Raw genomic sequence first — 10776 nt, forward strand, 5'->3', positions numbered from 1 at the left:
TGAGTGCACTCCCATGATAACATACATACAGTGGGGTGGGGGTAGGAGAGGAGAGAGGGGAAGTGTGTGAAATCTTGATTAGGGTAAAAAAGATTGCCTTGGTCCACAACTGAAGTCAGTAAAGGGGGTGGGTTTTTGTTTTGTTTTGTTTTTACTGTTTTACAACTTAATTTTCATATTAGCAAGTCATCGCGTGGCACTTAATATTTGGTGTTAGTGACACATGCTACCAGGTGGCTGCTTCCCTATCCATCAGTGAGGAGGAGAGATTCTGAGCAGAGGGTTTGTCACTCCTATGGTTGCATGGCTCCTGAAGTCCTGCCTATGCCTGGGTGGGCAAGGGGAGGCTGAGACCAGAAGCTTCCAGAGTGTCACAGGTGACTGAACAGAAAAGAGACAGAGGTTCCCCAAATTCCAGCAGAGAAGCCAACAGACTGAGGTTGATCTAATACATCCTCTGTGGTTGGACATTTTGTTTGTTCCCGTATCTTGCAACTACAAATGAGACCAATCAGAATCACTGGCCGGGGATGAATTCCAAGTAAGGAATAAAAGGATTTGATCTCTCCATCAAAGAACTCTGAAAATTTGACAAAACAACCCTACTATTAACCCCACTGAAATTACTAATATGCAAGATAATAATTTTTAGTCAATTTGGGTTTGTGTCCACATTGTCCTTTGGATCTGTTTAAGTATGTTCTTTAGGGTCAGATGATCTAAAGCAATGGCGGAGTGGGGGAGAGCTAGCTCTGAAGCTGAAGTCCCAGTTTTGAGACACAATTTTCCCACCCAGCTTGGGTAAGGGGCAACGTTTCTAAGCCGTTGTCTTCTGAAAATAGCATCTACTTTACCTGGTTATTAGAAGGGATTTGATGAGATAATGGACATGAAAGTGTTTTGTAAACTGTGAACCATGAACATATTATTATTTCTCCTATAGGCTCCTGGCAATAAATTTCAGCAATGGCTAATCAAAATAACAAATTAATTAATTTAAAAAATTGGGGAGTGTGCACAGGAAATGATAATTTATGTGCTTTGGGCTATAGTTGTTCTGGATTCACCCTGAAACTTGTTCTAGGGTGTGCTAGGACTGGAACCTTCCAGGGCTACACATACTCTGGGAGTAACCTACATTTCTGGAACTGCCAAGTGGAACCCAAACGATTTCATTTCTTTCACCATTACGTATCTCCTTTGATCTCTTTCAAGATTCCTCTTAGATGGAGGGCTATTAGTTCAGGCGCACTGCATCAGTAATATTTCCTGTATATATCCAAACTGTTACATCACAAGAAATTCTTGTAGAGAGTCTGCCCCGTGGGGGAGTCTATAACATGCTGACTTAAAACCCTTCCATGATTTAATAAATCATTTATTAAATATGAACCTGTTTGGTGAAAGGCAAAGTTCTGGGTCCTATGGAATGTTGAACGTGTGTAGTTACCCTCTTCCAAGGAACACACATACCTTACATATGTGTGATATATGTAAATACTCACACAAAGTGAACTGAGGATTATTTATTTATTTATTTATTTATTTATTTTTATAATAAATTTATTTTTATTGATATTCTATTTGTCAACATACAGAACATATTTATAAAAAGAATCTTGTACTTTTGCCAATAACATGCCCAGCGTGGTTTGGAAAGTGGCACAGTGATGTCGCTAAATGCTACAGTGCCACATTATCACAGAAACACAAAAGCGGTGCAGGATCTAGAAAGATCCCTTTGGTAAAGGACATCGTTCCTTGACCTGCCTTAGAGGAGTTTGGCCTGAGCATTTCTTTTCTTGACTGTGGGAAACTTAAGACAAGGTAAACCGCTGCTGGTGAATCCTTAGATTCAACCACACTCTTAGGACAAGTTGTCAGGAGGGTACTGTGGCCAACTTGCTGGGAAGAGGAGCGAAGTGATGATTTGGCTCATGCCTTTTGTGGGGGTCCCCAAGCGATTATTATCTTGACAAATTCTGCCTCATAGAAGGATGTTAATTTTTGTCAGTTTTTCTTGTCATTGGCTGCATGATATCTACTCTTGAAAGTGAGGTTACTACATCGATCTACTCTTCTCTTACATTAAAATGAGAGGACTGATAGAATTGGTGAAGTTGATATAAACTTCCCCAAATGGCAGATGTGGTGGGGCAAGTTGAGGTCTTCCGATCCTAGCATGACAAAGCCTGTCCTGTGATGACATTTGCACACCATTTTCCACAGGCTGTTTTAGACTGTACACAACCAATGGCTACCAATTAATTAAGCATCATACACGGCAGGGCATAGACACAATTGTTAAGCATGGATCCAATGGTAATTTAAAAATGCCTCCCATTGTCAGGTACATAGGGATACTTTCAGAGATTCATTAAAATATTGTTTTGATGGCTGAGAATTTTTTTAAAAAGTTACTTTGTTCACAGAGTAAGGCTTCCTTGAGCTCACAGAGTTTTGAATACCTTTACTTGCCAAAGTGTTACACTTAAAAATAGACCTGGAAAGTTCTTTTGGCAGAAAGAATGCTGCTAATTTGATATACACCTGTACATTTTGGAAAGTGGGACATGTTTTTAATCCATTCAGGTGCTAGGGATACTTCAAAGTTCATCACATTTGGGGTAGGGAAGTTCTCTGTAGGTCCATATCCTCATTAGCCTTTCTACGTTCGTCAGAGGCCATCATTCCCACACTTCGCTGGGCAAACTCTTAAGGCACATGGCTTGACACTTAGCCATAACATAAAATACCTGCTCTCCAATGGTTGTCAGGGAGTGTAAATGGACTCGCTAGCTCTCAAAAGCTTAGCTGAGAGAAATTCTATTTATGGAAGTTTTCCATTAGGGCGTAGGGCGTGCAGTGGAGATATCGTATTAAATACTCCAATTTACCTCTGAATTGAGGCAGATAAAAAGGGCCTCACACTTTGGCCACATTACTTCGGGATAAGCTCCATGTTATGACTTTTCTGACCTGTGCTTAGTGTTGGGCCATTGGTCTATGAGACATTGAGGAATGTTAGAACAAACCACCCCAGGGGACTTTGTTTTGTCCTGGAGATGTGTGTAGTGGAGACTTCACTGTACCCACACAGAGGTCTGGCCTTTGTCTGGCCTGCGAGGTAGCTGCTAAGCTACCCTGGAGTTTCTCTAGTGACAGGAATGTCTTGTTACTGGTGGTAGGCCTCTTGGGTCACACTGATAGTTTACGCTAACCAGGAGATTAGGGTGAGGCTAGCCGTGTCGGAGAGACCAGCCATGTGATGAGAGGATTGGAGCTCTGGGCAACCACGTGGCAAGAGATTGGTGGCTTTGATCGTCCAGCCAGGATGTAGACTCATGCCTACAGAGTAGAAACTATGGACACCGAAGTCCCAGTAAGCCGCTGGCAACACTGTATTGTCACACGTTGATGACAACAGGATAACGTGTCCTTGAAGACACAAGAGCGTCACACTTGGGACTCGCCTGGACTTTGCACTGTGCGTCCTTCTCTGGTTGGTTCTGGTTTGTTTCTCTGTGCTATGAAAAAAATCTGTAAGCATAAATACAACACTTTCCTGAGATCTGTGAGTCATTCTAGTGAAGGATCCAAACTGAGGATGGTTTTGGGAAAACCCCAGGCTTGCAGTTGGAGCCAGAAATCTTGGGCAGACTCACTTGGCCTTTAACCTTAACTTGAGTTTAGCTAATTCTGGGGGAAGGTGTTTTAGAGGACTTTGTTCTCCAGATTGCATCATGGGGAGTGGGTATCAGAAAGGTGCATCTGGACATACTTTTATTGATGAGACACCTCGGGTCAGCTGCTGGGTGTGGGATTGAGGAAACCCATTCATTGCCAGTGGATTGAGCGGATTGCTTCCACAGCTTCCTGTGAGAGGTCCTGGCTCATATTTTCTAGGGGAGTCGGTGAAAACATGGAATAGCCTTTTGAGGTCCTCAGAAGGACAGACAACAACCAAGTCAGGTCTAGTCCTGGGGGGCGTAGCATTGGGAGGTCCATTCTCCCATCTGCCTGAGATAGGAAGAACAAGAAGATCTCCACTGGGGTCCCTCCACCCTCAAGTAAGACAGTGGTGGACCGGCTTCTACAGGACAGCAGTACTTTTTCAAGCAGAGGTGGGGTTCTGGAAGATCTGGGAAGTGTGCTCTGCTAGCAGTGGTACTGGTGGGGCCACTGCCCTGGCCCCAGGGGGCAGTGGGGTGGCAGTCACAGAAGGTTTATGTTGAAGAGCAGAGCTTGGTGGCTTTGATCGTCCAGCCAGGATGGCACTCTGGCTATGGGGGGCACCATACAGGTCCAGGGAGGCATCGCAGCTTGGGAGCAGCGGTTAGTGGTTCTAAAGGAGCCTTGTGTTCAATCACCAAGAGTCTAGAGAACAGACATCTCTCTCCATGCAGTCTTCCTGGGTTGGGGGCAGGGGAGGGGAGGGTCACTGCACAAAAGGACTTGTGGAGGTGAAGCCTTCAGACCGAGAGACCACTGAGGAGTTACAGCTCCTGTCTCCTCAGTGTGAGGGACTTCAGCCAAGGGCTCCCAGTGTTCCCAACAAATCCCCAAGGTTAGATGAGCATGTGTCACTTGCTTAAGGGGCCAGAGTGGATTGCAGAGGAGTTCTGGAGCCCATACAACATCTGTCTTTTATATCGAACACAAAGCAGATCAAGTCCTATTCCATTTACCAACATCCTCTCTTACAACTCTGTTCATAATGGTCCCTGGAAATGTTGACATCTGACTGGGGTAGTTTGGGGGAGCTTTAGTCCTTAAAAAATAAATGAAAAGAAAAAAGACAATTTGGGTAGCGAGCACCATGATAGGGAGATGCTAAGTGCATCGCACAGCGTGCCTTCCTTAGGGGATAGTGGGGAATTGAGCCGCAACTCCATCCGTCCTCCACACACTCAGCATACAATTATGAAGGCAGGGGCGCCTGGCAGATTCAGTCCACAGAGCATGAGACTCTTGACCCTGGGGTTGTGAGTTTAAGGCCCACATCGGGTGTGGAGCTTACTTTAAGAAAAAAGTTTGGGGGCACCTGGGTGGCTCAATCAGTTAAGTATCTGACTCTTGATTTGGCTCAGGTCATGATCTCAGGGTCATGGAACTGAGGCCCATGCTGGGCTCCATGCTGGGTGTGCAGCTTGCTTAATATTCTCTCTCTCCCTCTCCCTCTGCCCCTCCCTATCTCTCTCCTTCCCTAAAATAAATAAATAAATAAATAAATAAATAAATAAATAAATAAATAAATAAATAAAATAAATTGTGAATCCAGGTGAGGGGCGGGACGGGGCACAATGTGGGGGTGTTAGAGAGTGAAATGGCTTCCACGAACACTGCGGCGTGGTGGGCCGCGAGGCTGGGGTTTCCTGGAAAGGGCGATGGGTCCGAACTGTGCATGGGCTTGACTCAAGTTAGGATTTTGCATTTTAATGTAGAAGTGGAATTGGAAGGTTACAGCTCAAACTAGTACACAGCTGGGGTCTAGTGGTTCACAAACTTCTCTCGCAAAAGGTGCGGTACTGAATCCAGTTTGCACAACTGAATATTGTAGATAAGCGACGTTGCTTGAGAAGCATGGCAAGGTCTTTTCTGTCTCCCAGGATATATCAAGCAGCTGCAGCGCCTGGAGATCTTTACCACCTGTGTGACCTATATGGAGTCTCTCCTGTCCCCACTGACACCCACCAGGTGGTGATGGAGCATCTAAGATGGGCAGCAGCCAGGGACTGGAAGGGCTGTCACCACCTTGGTGGAGAACCTGGGTCCCCACCATGAACTCTAGTTCATGGGCCAGTCAGAAAACGTGGGCTTGCCAGGGTTCCCAGCTGTTCCAAGCATCTGGCAGGTGGACACGACTGTATACCACGGGCTACGGTCCTCGGGCTTTCAGATGTCAAACGCCAGAGAAGTTTCCCAGCAGAAATCTTAGAGGCAAACATAGGGCTGTCATTTTTCTATCTCAATAAGTAGGGCTTAAATTGAAAAAGTGTTAGACCCACCAACCACAATCAGCATTGTTCTGTAAAGACAGGACATTTCAATGCCAACCCCCGCAAACTCCCCGCAAAAAAAAAGAACAGGCAGGAAGGGAATGATCACAGAATACAGGATGATCTTCTAAAATGAAAATTTTTGCTTTTTAAAAACTCCCCAGATCGATCTTATTTTGTATCACTTGTCTCTGACCTATTTAAAAAAAAAGGAGAAAATGAGGTGGGGATGAGATTTGGAACGAAAAGCCGCAGTTCAGGTCCCGACTCGCCCGTCGGCCCCGCGGCCTGGGGGGAGCCACATCCAGTCTCTCGGCCTTGGTTTCACCCACGCTGTCGTGAGACTCCAGTAAAAGACTGGACGCGTGAAAGGGCTTGGCGAGCCGGGGGGAGGCGGGCAGAGGCCAGCGGCGGGCTCGGGGCCACAGCAACACGGGCTCAGCTGGACGCTTGATTTTCTCTGCTAATAATATTGACATGATGGAAGAGAGATGGTTGGGCTAAAGCTGCTCAAGCAGTCTGCGTCCCTCTCCGAGGTTCTTACGGGGCTGAGATGCTCTGTCTCCCGCCGGGACTGTTGGCCGGAGGAGTTGCGAGAGCAGGATGCTCCCGTGCTGGTCGACGTCGGGAGTCACACGGGGATTTTTCTGTTGGCGACGGCAGTGGTGGCACGTGGTGGGAGCAGGTGGGGCCCGTCTGTCCTGTTCGTGTTGGTAATCTCCTTTCTAGTGCCTCGGCCTTGGCTTCCTGGGCACGCGCGACTGCAAACGCCAGGTGCGGCCGCATCACCCCCCTGTGCCGCGCTGCGTCTCCGTCTCCGGAGCGCTCCTGCGCAGGTACCCGGGACGGTTGCCCGCAGCTCCCAGACCCGCCCGAGTCCTCTCCCTCCGCCTCCGACTTCTGGTTTCTTGGAATCGGTTCCCTCAAAAGTGACGCAAGAAGTTGTTTGGGGGGCACGGGGGTAGCACAGTGGGTTGGGCCTCCCACTCCTGGTTCTGGCTCAGGTCATGATCCTGGGATCCGGGGATCGAGCCCTGCACTGGGCTCCCTGCCTGATGGTGGGGGGCGGCAGCTGCTTCTCCCTCTCCTTCTGCCCCTCCCCCTGCTCATGCTCTCTCTTTGTCTAAAACAAGTAAATCTTAAAAAAAAAAAAAAAAAAAAAAAGTTCACACTGCCATCCAATTCTAGCTAAATCCCAGTCCAGCCACTGCAGAGGCACCAGTAGCCTTTGCCATCCTGCCCCAGCACAGCACTGGGATGGGGTTGGGGCCCACATCACATCCTACTTTACGTGAAGGCACAGCGTGAGCTGTGGGTGGTCTCAGAGAGAATCTGGGGGCCCTGACATTTGGGGGGCTAGCTCTGGGAGTTTCTTCCCAAGATTGGAGGTCACTGGGAGTACGTGGGTGGCTCAGTGGTTGAGCATCTGCCTCCGGCTCAGGGCGTGATCCCGAGGTTTTGGGATCCAGTCCCACCTGGGGTCTCTGTGGGGAGCCTGCCTCTCCCTCTGCCTGTCTCTGCCTCTCTCTCTCTCTCTCTCTCTCTCTCTCTCTATGAATAAATAAATAAAATTTAGAGAGAGCGCGAGAGAGGAGGAGCCGGGGGGAGAGGGAGAGGCCGATGGATCCGGCTGAGCAGGGCCCCCGCGGGGCTCCTCCCAGGGCCGCAGCCCCTCGGCCGTTCCTTAGCAGGCGTCGGCGCCCCAGGGAAGTGGGGGCCTGGTGGGTTTTCAGGGCACAGCCTGGGCCCGAACCCGTGGCAGGGTCGGACGCTCGGCCCCGCGGGGCTGGAGCCCCCGCCCGGTGCAGCCCCCGGAGCTCGGGCTCTGAGCGCCCCGCCCGGCGCGGAGTCCCGCCCCCAAGGCCGTCCCCCGCGCCGACCCTCCCCGCGAGCCCCCCGGGCCCAGGCTCGGAAGGCCGAGGGCGCGGGAGCTCGGCTGGGGCCGCGGGGGCGCCCGGACGCGGGCGCACAGGGCCTCGGCCGCGCTGCTCCCTGGGGGGCGGGCGCGGGCGCGGGCGCGGAACGAGCTCCTTCAGGGCACGACTCTTTTTCTTTTTTTAGGTTTGCGTTTTTTTTTTTTTTGACTTTTTAAAATTTAAATGCGATTTGGCCACAGGCCGGGGCAAAGCCCTAACCACCCCCACCCCCACCCCACCCCCCGCTCTGACTCTCGTGGCCTCTCAGAAGTTCAGTCTCCTCATCTGTAAAATGGGGCGGTAAGACTAGGGCCCCTGCCGGGCGGGTGAGCGGTGGACCCAGGGAGGTCCCCAGGAAACGTTAGCGCCCCTCGCCCCGGGATCGCGGAGCGCAGCGTGCTGCCGCCACCTGGTGGCAGACGTTGGAGTTGCAACTAAAAGGCTTCCGGAGAAGACCTTTTTATAGGGCGGCTTGCTGGACCCGAAACACCGGGATGCGCAAAGATGGGTGGAAAACTCGGAGATATCCAAGAGATGGGTGGCAATGGGAAGGCATCTGGTTCTGGGAGACCAACATGAACAAAACCAGAGATGGGAATCGGTACACTGAATTTTGGGGGGAGACATATAGTAAAGAGATTCACGAGATGTGTTTTCTCCTATTGCCCCAGACTTTGCACATGTAGGCAATGGACGGGGACATGCTTGGCTCCAGGGTGTGGGCTTACCCCTACCATCCAGGCTTTGGATACTCATGGAGTTTGTGACCCTAGACTCGGTCCCTTGGTGGAGCACTTTTCTGTGGTTGTGAGGACAATCCTGTAGCAGCGCTAGCACCACTGGTCAAGGTCTCCGCCAGGAGAGTGCCCTGCTGGCCAGTGGATTCTGCAGGGGCTGGATATATGGATGTCTCCAGTCCTGAGAGCTGAGGGCCCACATTCGCCCAGCTACCACCCTCACTGGCTAATGACACCTCTCGATGGGGATCCCAAAGGATTATTGGGGAAAAGGTTGGCGTGTGCACAGTGTATACCACCTGCGACTGCAAAAAGAGAACCATCAGGTTCATTCAGTTGGTGGAAGTGATTACTATAAGCAACAGGGTATTCCTGGGGTCTGTCTGCAGCATCCTTTCTGTGAAAACCAGCCCGTGCCGTATCCCAGTTACCACTATCCTACAGCACTACTCAGTGCTTTACAACAGGGGCTTAGGCATGGCTGGGTGTGGACGGCTTGTCCAGAGTCATCCCTGTTCCTCTACTGATTCCCTGTGACAGCTGTCAGCCGAGACCAGGGTGCTCTCTGAGACCCAAAGCACTTTGCACCCTGTAATGCTAACGGTTTGTACTTGGAGTCGAACCTACAACCTTGGACTCACCCTTCCTGTGTTCTAAAGACTGAGATCACTGACTTAAAGGAAAATGTTAAACACACCACCCACGTGGGCATGCACGCGCACACGCAAAGGGTGACATGCCACTGCGGAATGGACTAAGGGAAGTAAAGGATCTTTGTCTTGAGCAGAACTGACCCCTCACAGGCACAGCAGAGAATCCGGGACAGCCAAAAGGACTTGGCACCGTCCTCATTCCTTCTACAAGTTCCAGCCCCTGTCTCTTATCTTCTTTCCCACAGAAAGACAGTCCTGCTGAATCCGCAGCTAAGGCCAAAAGGCCTTCCAGGGAGCTCCCTCGTGCAGCACATTTCAGACTTTTAAGCAATGCCCTCCTGGTAACTGAAGGGGCGGCCGCATTGCTGCCAGCTGTCCCCAGTCCCAGGAAATCCAATCTGAGCCCTGGGCAATCAAAGCCATGTGCAGCAAATCCTTGGCTAATATGTCATGTCCTGGCACCAGTCCTGGCAAACACACGCTTGGGCCCTTGTCGGTCAGTCGGAGGGTCTTGGCAAGTTGGGGACCCTGTTGACCTTGGCTGTTGTGTGAGCTAAAAGAGCTGTGAACCCCAAGTTTTGAGGGGTCTCTTGTAATAAAATATGCATGATATAAAAGTTACTCTTAGGGCAGCCCCGGTGGCTCAGCGGTTTAGCGCCGCCTGCAGCCCGGGGTGTGATCCTGGAGACCCTGGATCGAGTCCCACGTCAGGCTCCCTGCGTGAAGCCTGCTTCTCCCTCTGCCTGTGTCTCTGTGTGTGTGTCTCTCTCTCTCTCTTTTCTGTGTACACTCATGAATAAATAAATAAAATCTTTTAAAAAAATAAATAAAAGTTACTCTTAAAAAAAAGTTACTCTTTTAGTCATTTTCTTTTTAAGATTTTATTTATTTATTCATGAGAGACACACAGAGGGTGGCAGAGACACAGGCAGAGGGAGAAGCAGGCTCCCTGCGGGGAGCCTGACGTGGGACTCGATCCCAGGATCCTGGGATCACGCCCTGAAACGAAGGCAGATGCTCAACCACTGAGTCACCCAGGCGCCTCTCTTTTAACCATTTTCAAGTGTACAACTCAGCGATGTTAAGTACGTTCACAATATTGGGTGAGCAATGCCACTGTCCATTTCCAGAATGGTTTCACCCTTCCAAACAGAAACTCTGTACCCATTAAACCGTAACTCCCTGTTCTATTTCTCGGCTCCTGGCAACCACCATTCTACTGTCTCTGTTTATGAAGTTGCCTGTTCCGGGTAGCCCGTATGAAGGGGATCACAGTGTCTGTCCTTTTGTGTCTGGCTTAGTTCACTTACTGTTTTCAGATTTCATCTCCTATAGCATATCGCAGAACGTTTTGACTCCCTAAAGCTGTAAAATATTCTGTTGTATGCATGGATCACATTTTTTGTTTATCCGTCCCTCTGTTGATGGACATTTGGGTTGTAACCACCTTTGGATCACTGTGAGTAATGAT

At 49.7% G+C, this 10776-nt stretch overlaps 1 long non-coding RNA gene across 1 annotated transcript in view; it reads left to right on the forward strand.

Moving 5' to 3' along the window:
• The window catches only part of LOC140609304 (uncharacterized), a 31379-nt gene extending 27091 nt beyond the window's left edge, over window positions 1-4288 (forward strand). The window contains exon 4 of the long non-coding RNA XR_012011193.1: window positions 1-4288. This exon is cut by the window's left edge and continues 855 nt beyond it. This is a non-coding gene — a long non-coding RNA (uncharacterized lncRNA).
• The last annotated feature ends 6488 nt before the right edge of the window (window positions 4289-10776 follow it).

Source organism: Canis lupus, chromosome 18 (assembly GCF_048164855.1).
Source record: "Canis lupus baileyi chromosome 18, mCanLup2.hap1, whole genome shotgun sequence".
In the NCBI taxonomy this organism is placed as follows: domain Eukaryota; kingdom Metazoa; phylum Chordata; class Mammalia; order Carnivora; family Canidae; genus Canis; species Canis lupus.